The following is a 15,663-nucleotide window of genomic DNA, read 5'->3' as shown; positions in this document are numbered from 1 at the left end:
TGGGTTTGATCCCTGAGTCGGGAAAATCCCTTGGAAGAGGATGTGGAAACCCACTCTATTATTCTTGCCTGGAGATCCCATGGACAGAGGAGCCTGGTGGGCTACAGTCCATAGCGTCACACAGAATTGAACATAATTAAAGTGACTTACCATGCATGCACAATAAAATTAAACAGAGGGAAAAAAATTATCTTACAAGAACAAATAAACTTTTTTAAAAAATTGTGTTTCCAGATTATCTGTGGACTGTTAGCAATACAAATACTATAATGATGCTGCTTAAAAAAAGCTAAACTGAAAAAATTAACTGATGAGTCATAGTTAGATAATCTATAAAATGCTATTTAATAACTATAATCCTGTCAAATTTTCATTTATGGCGTTGTATAATCACTTAATAGCAATAAAACTGAAAGAAAAATATCAAATTATTTAGTAGCGGAAGAAAGTACTTTTGTCCTGGTTTTGAATCTTCAGAAACAGTTTCCTTGGCATGTGGGATCAAAATGAAGATGACTCATCTGTTTTTAGGGTGTAGAGACAGTTCATCTGACCAGTGGAAGGTGTTCTGAGCCATGAGACAGCCTCGGTGAAGGGCTACCCAAATACGTTAGCCCTCAACCTGCTTTCTGGAATAAGGGTTGTTTTTTTTTTTTTCCCATTTAGAACAGCGAGGGCTTTAATGGATATTTAGTAGCTTTTCAGTGGAAGACAGTCATCCATCTTTTCCTAAGGGGCTCAGGCTGGCAGCATTGCCTCCCCACTGTATGTTGAGGCCTGGGAGGAAAGGGTGAGGAAGGGGTGAGTGCCTCCTTCAACAGGGCAAGAATCAGTCACTTTAAAAAAAATAAATTTATTCATTTTAATTGGAGCCTAATTACTTTACAATATTGTAGTGGTTTTGCCATATACATTGACATAAATCAACCACAGGTTTATATGTGTTCCCCATCCTGACTGCCCCCTACCTCCCTCCCCATCCCATCTCTCTGGGTCATCCCAGTGCACCAGCCCTGAGTACCCTGTCCCATGCATCGAACCTGGACTGAGGATCCATTTCACATATGATAATACACGTGTTTCAATGCCATTCTCCCAAATCATCCAACCCTCGCCCTCTCCAGTCACTTTTGAATGGTCACTGTGGGCAGTTTATTCTGAGGCAGGGCTGGCAGCACTGGGCTGGGGTCCTCCTCTCAGGGGCTCTTCCCCAGGAGTCCTCAGGCTCATCTGACGAAGGGATGAGTGAAGGGTCAGAGCCTGGGCCAGCTGCACCCTGTTCAGAGGGCAGGCTTAACTGAAAGAACAAGCCAATCCCATCCATTGCCAGGAATACCAGCAAGAGCTCTCTTTCAGTCCCACGGAGAAGCTGATGCATCAGCTCCTAACAGAGGTTGTGAGGTGCCTGGTCCACGCTAGGAGCAGGACACTGGATCAGGACCAATCATAGAGATGCCCTCCTTCTCTAGAATCTGGCCAGCCTGAGGGCTCCTGAGTGGTCTCTCAGCTTCTGCTAAACACTCGATTTATAATATCAAGTATTAGTCAGTCAGTTCAGTCACTCAGTCGTGTCTAACTGACTCTTTGCGACCCCAAGGACTGCAGCATACCAGGACTCCCTGTCCATCACCAACTCCTGGAGTCTACCCAAACTCATGTCCATTGAGTCGCTGATGCCATCCAACCATCTCATCCTCTGTTGTCCCCTTTTTCTCCTGCCCTCAACCTTTCCCAGCATCAGGGTCTTTTCCAATGAGTCATCTCTTCGCATCAGGTGGCCAAACTATTGGAGTTTCAGCTTCAATATCAGTCCTTCCAATGAACACCCAGGGCTGATTTCCTTTAGGATGGATTGCTTGGATCTCCTTGCAGTTCAAGGGACTCTCAAGAGTCTTCTGCAACACCACAGTTCAAAAGCATCAATTCTTTGGCACTCAGCTTTCTTCATAGTCCAACTCTCACATCCATACATGACCACTGGTAAAACGATAGCCTTGACTAGACGGAACTTGTTGGCAAAGTAATGTCTCTGCTTTTTAATATGCTGTCTAGGTTGTCATAACTTTCTTTCCAAAGAGTAAGCACCTTTTAATTTCATGGCTGGAGTCACCATCTGCAGTAATTTTGGAGCTCCAAAACATAAAGTCAGCCACTGTTTCCACCATTTCCCCATCTATTTGCCATGAAGTGATAGGACTGGATGTCATGATCTTAGTTTTCTGAATATTGAGCTTTAAGCCAACTTTTTCACTCTCATCTTTTATGCTAATTTTTCCAGTAGTCATGTAGGGACTACTGTGAGAGTTGGACTATAAAGAAGGCTGAGCCCCGAAGAATTGATGCTTTTGAACTGTGGTGTTGGAGAAGACTCTTGAGAGTCTTATACAGCAAGGGGATCAAATCAGTCAATCTAAAGGAAATCAACCCTGAATTTTCCATGGAAGGACTGTTGATGAAGCTGAAACTCCAAAACCTTGGCCACCTGTTTGGAAAAGTTGATTCAGTGGAAAAGACTGATGCAGGGCAAGATTGAGGGCAGGAGGAGATGGGGAAACAAAGGATGAGATGGTGGATGACATCACTCACTCAATGGACATGAGTTTGAGCAAACTCTAGGAGATAGCAGAGGACAAAGGAGCCTGATGTGCTGTCGTCAGTGGGGTAGCAGAGAGCAGACATGACTTAACAACTGAACTACAACAGATACCTCTCAGTCAGCACCACTCCCAGTCCATCATCCTAAGCATCTCTTTCATGGGAAGCAAGTTGGCTTCAGTAACAGCCACTGATGACTTCAAGTATGCTAAGTGAGCTTTGGTATATTTCGTGGATATCCAGATCTTCACATACAATCTGCTCTGGAAAACTTTTTCTTCACAGCATAAACGTTCTGTCTAAATGGGATAGGTGGTGAAAATTCATTTTTTGTTCTTAATGAATTTCTGTGATGATTGAAATTTCCAGTTGCTTCTACTTTTCTGTTTTTTGTTTGTTTGTTTGTTTGTTTGTTTTCTTCCTACGATGAATCTTTTTCAGTTTGGAGATTTTTCATGTGATCTTTAAGTGCATTGATTATTCATCTTCTTCAGCTAATTTAATATACGTTTGATTTCTTTCCTGTTTAAAAGTTTTAAAATAATATTTAATTCAGCCACATCAATCAGTTTCTTTGGAATTCATCTTCTAGGAGGTCTCCTTTTTCAGAACCATTGATTATATCCACTTTCAAGTTCCCACTATCCATTTAGTCTTTTCTAAGAACAGTGGCTCGAACTCTCCCCTCCCCCCACTTTTTTTTCTTTTTTGCAAGTATCCATCCAAAGACAGTATTTCTTGAGAGTTCTGTATTTTCTACAATATAACAACTTCATTCACTCCTCTTTCCCATCCTTCAGCTTCTTGTGAAAGCAGCTCTAGACTTTCCAGAACATTCAAATCTTCCTCCAAAGTATCATTTAATGATGTCTGAAATTGTCTTTCATTTGTCTGATGGATTTTGAGGACTATTTCCATGATACCTACTTGAAATTCAGTGTGGTCTGATGCATCTTATAAAGGATAAAACTATCTTGTAAAGAGGGTCATCGTTCAACTTGTTCAAAATACTGAGATTTGTCTTCCTTTTGTTATTTTGAAAAGTGTTTATGTTAAAATGCTTCCCTGGTGGTTGAGACGGTAAAGGATCTGACTGTAATACAGGAGACCTGAGTTCAGTCCCCGGGTTGGGAAGATCCCTGGAGAAGGGATTGGCAACCCACTCCAGTATTCTTGTCTGGAGAATCCCATAGACAGAGGAGTTGGCAAGCTACAGTCCATGGGGTCACAAAGAGTCGGGAATGACTGAGTGACTAATACATATATGTTAAAAGGAATTAAAAAATTGAAAATTTCTAGCTCCAAACTGATGTTTTATGTGTTTCTAATAATTTATTCTCCAGTCTAGTTTGCACTGAGGTCAACTCAAGGTCTCCAAATATATATATTTTTGTTTCTTGGCCCAGCAGCAAAAGCACAGAGTCCTAACCACTGGATTTTCAGGAAATTCTCCCAAATATGTAGTTTTTAATTTAAATTAATAAACCTTATTTCTTAGAAAATCTTGAGTTTTATACAAAAATTAGGCAGAAAATGCAGAGTTCCCATATACTCCCTCTCCTCCACTGCCGCACACTTGCAGTTTCCCCTACTCTTATTTTACACTGAGATGGCACATTTGTTATAATTGATAAACCAAAGATTATTATCTGAAGTTCACACTTTATATTAGGGTTTACTCTTTGTGGTGTGCATTCTATAGGTTTTGACAAGTACATAAAGCCCTGTGTCCATGGTTATAATGTCATTTAAAGTGTTTAACTTATCTAAAAATCCCTTGCATCTCACTTCTCCATTCCTCTCTTCTCCTCCACTCCTAAACTCCTGGAAAGCACTGATCTTTTTACCATCTCCACAGTTTTGCCTTTTCCAGGATGTCATGTGGTTGAAGTCATACAATGTGTAATCTTTTCAGAATGGTTTCTCTTGTCTTGACAATATGCATTTATGTTTATCCACATCTTTTCCTGACTTGATAGCTCATTTCTTTTTATTACTGAATAATCTTCCATTGTCTGAATGAATTTATTTATTCATTGATCTAGTGAAGGCATCTTGGTTGCTTCCAAGCTTTGACCATTATAAATAAAACCACTATAAGCATTCATGTCCAGGTTTGCATGCACATAACGTTTCAACTAATTTAGATACCAAACACATTTTCAGTTAAAAAAAAACAAAAAAAGTTTTCTTCCCTCCAGGTGGCTAGTTTTCACCTTCTTGAATTAAGTTCATGGTGATGGTGGTTTAGTCACTAAGTCATTTGCAACTCTTGTGACCCTGTAGACTGTAGCCCACCAGGTTCCTCTGTCCATGGGATTTCCCAGACAAGCATCCTGGAGTGGGTTGCCATTTCCTTCTCCAGGGGATCTTCCCAACCCAGGGATAGAACTCACATCTCCTGTATCACAAGTGGATTCTTTACTGCTGAGCCATGAGTGAAGCCTTATTAAGCACGTAGTCTCTTTACACTTAAAAATATGACTATGATTGTCAACAGCACCATCTCAACAGTCCACAGGGATACAGGCCTGATCTAAGGTCTCTGAACAATGTTGAAAAGGTACAGCACAGAGAAACACGGCCATCAGCAAATTCCCCCTTGGCTGTAGACACTGCTGAGTCACCTGAGGTTGTCAAGACCCCGCCAGCCACAAGGGACCCTGGAGAGCACAGGGGAATACCCCAGCTGAAGTCACATCACTTCCTGGTAATATGCACTGACCTCAGAGGAGGTTGGGGAGGGACAGAGTGGGAAACCCATGCCTTGAATAATCTACTCACTGGAGGTCCTGAAGAAGTTAGGCTTGCTGAGGATGAGGGGATATTCAGGAGGCTAACCTGGCAAAGAGTAAAGGCAAGGACAGTCCTCCCTACAGGGGTGGGAGAAGTGGTCTCGAGGGCTCTTATAAGACCATCTTATCTTCCTAAATTTGGGGAGAAATTGCTGAAGAAACTGAGGGAAAGCACGTGAAGTGAAGTGAAGTTGCTCAGTCATGTCTGACTCTTTGCAACTCCATGGACTGTAGCCTACCAGGCTCCTCAGTCCATGGAATTTTCCAGGCAAGAGTACTGGAGTGGGTTGCCATTTCCTTCTCGAGGGGATCTTCCCAACCCAGGGATCGAACCTGGGTCTCCTGCATTCCAGGCAGATGCTTTACCGTCTGAGCCACCAGAGAAGCCCTCATAGTAGGTAGCAATGAACCAAAAACGCAACCTTGGGCATTTCCAAGCCAGAATGCCCCCATTCTCGTACCCACTGCTACTCCAGGCCCCCACCCACATGCAAGCAATTTTTCTTTTAATATTTGTATTTGGCTGTATCAATTTACATTCCCACCAGCCATGTAAGAGAGTTCTCTTTTCCCCACGCCCTCTCCAGCATTAGTTCATAAATTTTTCGATGATGGCCATTCTGATCAGTGTGAGGTGATATCTTATTGTAGTTTTAATTTGCATTTCTTTAATAATTAGTGATATTGAGCATCTTTTCATATGTTTTTTGGCCATCTATATGTCTTCTTTGGAGAAATATATATTTATGTCTTCTGATTGCTTTTTGATTGGGTTGTTTGTTATTTTTTTATATTGAGCTTCAGGAGCTCTTTGTATATTTTGGAGATTAATCCCTTGTCCATTGCTTCATTTGCAAATATTTTCTCCCATTCTGAGAGTTATCTTTTCATCTTGTTTATGGTTATCTTTGCTGTGCAAAAGTTTAATTAGGCCTCATTTGTTTATTTTTGTTTTTATTTTCATTTACTCTAGGAGATGGGTTGTACTTGGTATTTGAACAGAATGCATTTCTTATGAAACTATCCTACTGTAAATAATTTTGTGCCTCAGTTTAGTATTTCTGAAAACAGCATCCCAGTCTTTAAAAGGAAAACAAAAAGGGTCGAGGGAGATGTCCTATGCAAAACTAAAATTCCTTTGGAAATTGACTGAAGCCGATCTATGGGATAACTTGTGCGACTTGTGTTTATAAAATCTGAAGTAGGTAAACAAAAGATGCAAGCTAGGAAATATCAAAATACATCAAGTCAGATGGATCAAAGAAGAAAACAAATGAATCATTAAAGCAAAGGGGTTCCATTGTCATAAGGGAGTAAATTAGAGAGTGATTTAAATCAACACCTGAAGATAAAAGCTCAAAACACTTACATAACAATACTCATTCGTGTGATAAATAGACTCCAACTTGTGAGAGGCTCATATTTTAACTCTTGAAACAACCACCTCCTACTTGTAAATCACCTAAAAGCCTTCATACCTGATTGCTCAATAAACAGTCTGGGTCTGGAATAAAATTCTGATTAAGGAAAGAATTTCCTCTTGGAAGAGGGAGGTGAGCTTAATTGGCAAGCAGGTCCAACTTTGTGAGTCACAGATGGGAAGATAAAGGAGAACTACCTAATGTTGAAAAAATGTGCCCCATCAGTAATTATATTAGATCCTGTCTGATTCTCACAGCTTAGTGGGTAGGTAGCTACTACATACTTTATAAAAGGCGAAGTAGAGGTTCAGAGAAGTTCAACAAGGGAGGAAGGAAAACTCTCAGCGGGCGAGGGGGTTCGGGGTCTCTGCCCCCCCACTTGACAGGTTATAGCTGGTTTTCTGATGTCTAAGAAGGGCTGGTTCAGAATCCTGGTGACTCGTGGGATGGAGACTGTGGTGTGGTGATGGGGGGCAGTTGGTACTTAGAGGGAGCTGGTGAGGGGCATCTCTTTCCCCCTGTTAGAGAACCAGGCTCGGAGCTGTTCTTAGAAGAGGAATTCCATCTTCAGCTTCTTATTTGTAGCAGACTGAAGTGCTGCAGTCTTAGTATTTCCTGATCCTCTGCGCAGCAAGTCCATCCTGGCCTCTGGGACACAGCCCCAGCTGCACCCTCTTCTTCTCTGGGCCCTTCCCAGGCCAGGCGTGTCTGGGACTCCCTTCTTCACACCCCCAGCTCCAGACTGGGCTGCCTCTGAAAATTTCATGCCTCCAGGTGCTACATGGATTATTCATGAAGGCTGCGCACGGTCGCCATGGGAGCCGATTGGCTGCGGCATCTTTAGCATATTAATGACCCTCTCTGATTGAGAGCCTGCCCGGCAGAGACCCACCTGGCTCCTCAGTCGCTGGCAGGACCAGCTTTTCCATTTGCAGAACACGTTGTTTGTTATTTTCTTTCCAGATGACCCAGGAGTAATATTTACTTAATTGACTAATCCCAGAGAGCGTGGATCCCCCCTGGAGCCTCAAAGGATGGCAGCTCCCCTGCTGGCCTCTCTAGGGGGGTCGGCCTCAGGTCATGGCCTCCTCCTGGCTTCCTTTCTCCCTGGTGGGGCGGTCAGGCCAGCAGGCGCCCCCAGTGGGCAGACATGACATCAGAAAGGCTGAGTCACTGGGCCTAGATCGGGTGTCAGGCTGGGCTGTGAAGCTTGTGGGCTCCGGCTGGAGGGTACTGTGTTGATGCCAGGCTGGGGCTGCAAGGGGTCCCTTAGAAAGGTTCTAGCTACACTGTGCAGAGGCATCATGGGAAGCTAGTACTGATGCACACCTGTGATTTGGAAGAAGCACATGAAAATCACAAGGCTTCTCACAAGCCTGCCGCAGTCCAAGGGGGCTTCTGGTCAACCCTGGCCAATTCCCATCTGTAGGCTACTGCAGGGGCTGGGGTAGCTGGGTGCCAACTGAATACACATGAGAAGGGAAGGGACCTAGACAACTGCTTGGGAGAAAGGTAGGGTTTCAGTGCTTCCCTGTAAGAAGAAAATGTTAGCCAAAGGAAAGATGATGCAGAGCAGTGGAGACCCACAACCGCTGGCAGAAGGGCTGCTGGGCCATGGCCAGGCCTTGGGTGACTGTAGTGAGGGTTGGCACAGGCTGGTGGCACAGATCTGGATCTCTCCTGAATGTCTCTGTAACCCACTGCTGAGTCCAAGGGTCTTTCAGGGGGGTGTCAGGAGGCTCTTCCTGTCCCAGTAAGAAGGTGATGTGTTTAGATTTGCATTCCAGGAATAGAAGCAGCAGTGGGATTCGAATTACACAGCCTACTCCAAACAGTTGAGCAGCTGCTTGCTTTTCCACTACGGCTGAAGACCAGGGCCCTCTCTGAGCACCCCAGGAGAGCAGCAGGAGCAGGCAGCTGGTCCATTCTCAGCACAGAGATGCCCCGGCTATTCGAGTACAGATACAGCCGTGGTTGAGTCACTGGGTGCCTATGCCAGCAAACAGAGAGGAGAGAACAAAACCTGGATGATGTTAAAAAGGGAAGCCCCTCCACCTCCCTGGAAAGTGGAATCCACACTAGCAGTGCCCTGCGCTAAGGGCAGCAGGATTGCAGTGGAGCTTCTGTCAGGGAGAAAGGAGGAAGCCCCTTTCCTTCTTAACGGCCATGGGGATCTCTGTTAACTTTGCACATCCAAAGAAAGCCTTGAGTGGAGGGAGCACAGGGTGGATTGGCATAGGCACTCTTTAAACTAGCCTGTCATTTAGTATTAGTTTACAACAAATCTTGAGGGCAGGAGGGGAAGGGGGCGACAGAAGATGAGATGGTTGGATGGCATCATCGACTCAATGGACACGAGTTTGAGCAAACTCCAGGAGACAGTGAAGGACAGGGAGGCCTGGCGTGCTGCAGTCCATCGGCTCCCAAAGAGCCAGCCAAGACTGAGCAGCTGAACAACAACAACACATAGAGATTTACATAGAGAAACTAAAGTTGCTGCCATGCTGTCAATTCTGTTAAAAATAAACACTTTTTGCATGTTTTGCGTCAACCTAGAAACTCCATGATGAGGCCAGAGGGAGCAAAGTCAGTGACCTTCACCTTGGGAGAATGCTAGGACCACAGCTTCTGTATGAGAGTGTTCGTGCTGCACTTTCTGGTGGTTTGAGTGTCCTGGGGACAGCAGCTGGGGACCTTGCCGGAGGAGCCGCACTCAGCTGGGCTCTCATGGACTCTGTGCAATTTCACAGGTAAATATTCTGAGTCACAATTATGACACAAGATGAAAATTTCAACTTTGAGAATGATAACTGGTTTCCAAATCATATCTCTCCAACTGTACATAATATGTATCATTCTTCAGTTGCTCTTTGTGTCTGACTCTTTGCAGTCCCATGGACTGCAGCGCTCCAGGCTCCTCTGTTCTCTACTATCTCCTGGAGTTTGCTCAAATTCGTGTCTGTTGAGTTGGTGAGGCTATTTAACCATCTCATCCTTTGTAGCCTCCTTCTTCTCCTGCCCTCTGCTCTCAATCTTTCCCAGAATCAGGGCCTTTTCTAATCAGGGCCACCTTTTCACATCAGGTGGCCAAAGTATTGGAGCTTTAGCTTCAGCATCAGTTTTTCCAATGAATATTCAAGGTTGATTTCCTTTAGGATTGACTAGTTTGATATCTTTGCAGTCCATAGGACTTTCAAGAGTCTTCTCCAGCACCACAATTCAGACACATCAATTCTTAGGCACTCAAATTTTTTTATGGCCCAACATTCACATCTGTATATGACTACTGGAAAACCCATGTTGAAACGCATAAACAGGGTTGCTGCTAAGTCGCTTCAGTTGTGTCTGACTCTGTGTGACACCATAGATGGCAGTCTACCAGGCTCCCCCGTCCCTGGGATTCTCCAGACAAGAACACTGGAGTGGGTTGCCATTTCCTTCTCCAATGCATGAAAGTGAAAAGTGAAAGTGAAGTCGCTCAGTCGTGTCCGACTGTTCACGACTCTATGGACTGCAGCCTACCACGCTCCCCCATCCATGGGATTTTCCAGGCAAGAGTACTGGAGTGGGGTGCCATTGTCTTCTCCATAAACAGGGTTATTATGCTATAAATAGATTATTTAGGGTTAGACTGAGGAGAGATGGGATGGAAAGGAGAGGGGAAGAAGTGAGAAAATCATTCCATTTGTTCTTAATCCTGAATTATTCTAGGTATTCTATCTACCATGCAGACTCTGAAACCAAACTCAGGACAGTAGTCTTGGGTCTTGGTAACCTTCAGAATTTGATGGGTCTAAAACATACTAGAAAATGGAAAAGAAAACATCCAGAGATAGATCATCTTTCCCTCAGCTGAAGATTATTTTTGAAGTAAAACTTTCGGGAAAATACATTATAAAAAGTCTAAAATGGTTAAGTATCTGAGCTTCGCCATTTTTCACTGTAGCTATGGTACCAAGGATCCTAGGAAAACCATTCCAAATGTCTGCTCCCAACATCTCCACAATTTCATCAAAGCTTTGCACAACTAATGTTCATTGAATTCAGTATTGTACATCCACTTCAGGTGGAGTGAGATTTTGCCATTATTTTAATAAAGCAATTTGGAGCACATAGAGGCACAAAGGCAGTATCTATATAGTAAATATACACATACATAATTAGAAGGCTGCTAAATTATATAGGATGGTGTTTAAAGAAGCAAAGAGTTCAAAATTGAAATGGAAGCCTGGTAAATAACCCATTATACCCAAAGAAATCCTGATTGCCTATTCATAGTTGGAATTTACATGAACCCTTGTTCATTAAAGAATGAATAGCTGCTAATTTGCAGCATTACCAAAGCAAAGTTCATATGACAGAATAAGAAAAAAACTCTCAAATCAGAGATCTACCAGCTGTCCCACATAAACACCACTGAAAGTTTCTTAATATACGGGAGACCCTATTTTTAAATTCTACTATCTAATTAAAATACCCCAGAGAAAAAAGATGCAGATTGCAGAAATCAAAATTTAATAATAATAAAGAAGATGGGAGGGAGCAAATCAATCCATTTGTTAAAGCAGTTTGCTAAAGTGCTTGTTTTTGAGTGTTTATTTATTTAAGCAGCAGAACCTACCTGAGCATTCTTCACAGAAACAGGCTAAGACTCTTGTTCAGATTTACCTGTGAAGAGCTTATATCAGGGAATGGAAAAGTGATAGAGGTAACCCAGATATGATTTTTTTCCCTTAAGAAGCTAATAAGCCAGGGAAGGAATCAAACACAGTAGGGAGATGGGGCTTGGAAAGATTTAGTGAGAGTGAAATGCCCAATTCTGAAGAGCTGTCACTTCCTCAGAAAGCCTGGGATCTCTGCAACTTGGAATCAGAGCTGAGAGGTGCTGTCAGGATGGCTGACAGCCCAGGGCAGGCGCTGCCATGACTTGTCCAAAGTCACGCAGAAAGCATCAGAGCTAGAACCTGACCCACAGCTGATGACACTTAGATGTCTACATTTCTCTTATAGATTATCAGCTTCTCACACTGTATCATTCAAAGATTAGTTCAGTTCAGTGGCTAAGTCTGACTCTGCCACCCCATGTACTGCAGCAAACCAGGCCTCCTTGTCCATCATCAACTCTGGAGTTTACTCAAACTCATGTCCATTGAGTCAGGGATGTCATCCAACCATCTCATCCTCTGTCATCCCCTTCTCCTCCTGCCTTCAATCTTTCCCAGCATCAGGGTATTTTCAAATGAGTCAATTTTTTGTACCAGGTAGCCAAAATACTGCAGTTTCAGCTTCAACATCTGTCCTTCCAATGAATATTCAGGACTGATTTCCTTTAGGATGGACTGGTTGGGTCTCCTTGCAGTCCAAGGGACTCTCAAGAGTCTTCTCCAACTCCATAGTTCAAAAACATCAATTCTTCTGCACTCAACTTTCTTTATAGTCTAACTTTCACATCCATACATGACTACTGGAAAAACCTTGGCCTTGGCTAGATGGACCTTTGTTGGCAAAGTAATGTCTCTGCTTTTTAATATGCTCTCTAGGTTGGTCATGACTTTTCTTCCAAGGAGCAAGCATCTTTTAATTTCATGGCTGCAATCACCATCTGCAGTGATTTTAGAGCCCAGAAAAATAAAGTCTGACACTGTTTCCACAGTTTCCCCATCCCTTTGCCATGAAGTGATGGGACCAGATGCCATGAGCTTCGTTTTCTGAATGTTGAGCTTTAAGCCAACTTATTCACTCTCCTCTTTCATTTTCATCAAGAGGCTCTTTAGTTCTTCTTCACTTTCTGCCATAAGGATGGTGTCACTTGCATATTTGAGGTTATTGTTATTTCTCCTGGCAATCTTGATTCTGGCTTGTACTTCATCCAACCCAGCATTTCACATGATGTACTCTGCATATAAGATAAATAAGCAGGGTGACAATATACAGCCTTGACATACTCCTCTTCCTATTTGGAACCAGTCTGTTGTTCCATGTCCAGTTCTAACTGTTGCTTCTTGACCTGCATACAGATTTCTCAGGAGGCAGGTCAGGTGGTCTGATATTCCCATCTCTTTCAGAATTTTCCACAGTTTATGGTGATCCACACAGTCAAAGGCTTTGGCATAGTCAATAAAGCAGAAATATATATTTTTCTGGAACTCTCTTGCTTTTTTGATGATCCAGCGGAGGTTGGCAATTTGGTCTCTGGTTCCTCTGCCTTTTCTAAAACCAGCTTGAACATCTGGAAGTTCATGGTTCACAGACTGTTGAAGAAAAAAGATTAGAAGGCAAGGAATACACACCCTGCAGTGCCCCCACTACACCGTACACAACCATCAAAGGCTCAATCGCCTTGAAATAACGAGCTTCTACATTATTATATTTATATATATCAAGTTATATCCAATCAAAGATATAAAGTATAGATCAAATTCCACTGACTTATTATTATTCAGTCAGTAGCAAGTAATGTGAATACTAAGAAAAAGCACCAGCAATGTGATGGACCATAAATAACACAAGATCTAAAGTGACGAAACTTTGCTAGTACTCAAGAAAATGTAAATGACAGTACAAATTAAGGACCAAACTGGGTCATTTGTAGAGATGTAGATGGACCTAGAGTCTGTCATACAGAGTGAAATAAGTCAGAAAGAAAAACAAACATTGTATATTCCTGCATATTTCTGGAATCTAGAAAAATGGTATATGTGATCTATTGGCAGGGCAGGGATAGAGATGCAGACATAGAGAACAGATTTGTAGACATAGATGGGGAGGAGGGGTGGGACAAACTGAAAGGGTAGGCTTGACATATATACACACTATCAGGTATGAAATAGACAACTAGTGGGAAGCTGCTGTTTAGCCCAGGGAGCTCAACTTGGTGCTCTGTGATGACCTAAATGGATGGGATGGGGGCGGGATGAGAGAGAGGTCCAAGAGGGAGGGGGTATATGTATACATACGGCTGATTCTTCATTGTACAGCAGAAACCAACACAATATTGTAAAGCAATTACACCCCAACAGAAAAAAAAAAAAAGACTGTATGACTTGCTAAGTTGACAAAAGTAAATTATGATAAACAGTGTTAAAGAAGTTTAGCAGAAGACAGACACTCTTCAGCCTTGCTTGTGGGAAGGTCAGTCTCACTGTTTTCTCTGAAGTTTATGGGAGCAGATGTGGACAACCAAAAAGATACTCATTTTCTCAAGCAACTTGATTTCTTATAAATTTATTGAAGAAAATAGGCAAGAAAACAGAGACGTGTGCATACAAATGTTTGTGATACTGAAAACTGGAAATGAGCCGCTTATTCAAAGATAAAGATCAACTAAACTATAGAATCACAGCTTGTGTACCCCAGACGGTGGTATGAAAATCTTGCATCCCGTTGGGATTATTAGAATGAGCTCTGGAGTATGGGAAAATTCTGGTTTCACAAGTCACTCTTTGGGTGATCCTGGATAAGTTACCTAATGTTTCCCTGCCTTGGGGTCCTCATTTGTAAGATGTAGAATTACCAGTCTTAAAGGAAATCAACCTTGAATGTTTATTGGAAGGACTGATGCTGAAGCTGAAACTCCAATCCTTTGACCACCTGATGTGAAGAACTAACTCATTTGAAAAGATCCTGATGCTGGGAATGATTGAAGGTAGGAGGAGAAGGGGATGATAGAGGATGAGATGGTTGGATGGCATCACCGACTCAATGACACAAATTTGAGTAAACTCCAGGAGATGGTGAAGGATAGTGAAGCCTGGCATGCTGCAGTCCATGGGGTCACAAAGAGTTGGACACGACTGAGTGACTGAACAGGAACAAGAACAACTTCAGAGGATCCCCAGGAGGATTAAATGTATCAACACCCCTTTTATGCAAAACACTTAGATTAGACTCGGCTACATTGTGTGTATGTCAGTCAAGGTTCCCCAGAAAAACAGAACCAATAGATGAAAGAGAGAGACAAATTTAGCATAGAAACAGGCCAAGAAGTCACACCCTCTGCTGCCTGCAAGCTGGAGAAACAGAAGGCCAGTGTGCTTCCGAAGGCTCAGAAAGCCGGAGTGCTGATACCTTGGGGCAGGAGATGATGAATGTCTGGACTCGAGCGAAAAACAAATTTGCCCTCTCTGTGCCTTTTATTCCACTCAGGCCATTAAAGGCAAGCTTCTTTACGCAGCCCACAGATTCGAATTCTACTCTCTTTCTGAAACACCCTCCCAGACACACCAAGAAATGTTTTCTCAGCTCTCTGGCATCCCTTAGTGCAGTCAAGTAGACATATAAATTTTACCATCATGTGTTCAAAACTATTATTTAACTATTTCACTATTACCATGTGCGGCTTCCTAGGTGGCTCAGTGGTAAAGAATCTGCCTGCCGATGCAGAAGGCACAGGAGACACGGGTTTGATCCCTCAGTTGGGAAGAGCCCTTGCAGAAGGAGATTACAACCAACTCCAGGATTTTTGCCTGGGAAAATCCCATGGACAGAGGAGCCTGACAGACTACAATCCATGGGGCTGCAAAGAGTCAGATACAACTTAGCGACTAAGCACAGCACAGCACAGCTATTATCATGTCTCAGTAAATGATGTTATCAGAGTGTATTCAATTTTCAAAACACTTTAGAGTGAAATAAAACCCAAGGAAATAGAACAAGACATTAAAAAATATTTCTGTATCTTTATGCTTGTTTCTATTTTCTATTTGTATATAATTAGCGCAATGCCAAAGAATGTTCAAACTACTGTACAATAGCACTCATCTCACATGCTAGCAAAGTAATGATCAGAATTCTCCAAGCTAGGCTTCAACAGTATGTGAACTGAGAACTTCCAGAAGATCAAGCTGGATTTA

General features: G+C 42.8%; 1 non-coding gene across 1 annotated transcript; it reads right to left on the bottom strand.

Moving 5' to 3' along the window:
- Positions 1–5,702: 5,702 nt before the first annotated feature.
- Positions 5,703–5,774, bottom strand: TRNAS-GGA (transfer RNA serine (anticodon GGA)). The gene has a single exon. It is a non-coding gene; the product is annotated as a tRNA-Ser (tRNA).
- Positions 5,775–15,663: the final 9,889 nt, after the last annotated feature.

The sequence above is a fragment of the Ovis aries genome, chromosome 3 (assembly GCF_016772045.2).
Source record: "Ovis aries strain OAR_USU_Benz2616 breed Rambouillet chromosome 3, ARS-UI_Ramb_v3.0, whole genome shotgun sequence".
In the NCBI taxonomy this organism is placed as follows: Eukaryota; Metazoa; Chordata; class Mammalia; order Artiodactyla; family Bovidae; genus Ovis; species Ovis aries.
The sequence above is the reverse complement of the archived record's forward strand: the minus strand, read 5'-3'. Positions and strand labels throughout refer to the sequence as shown.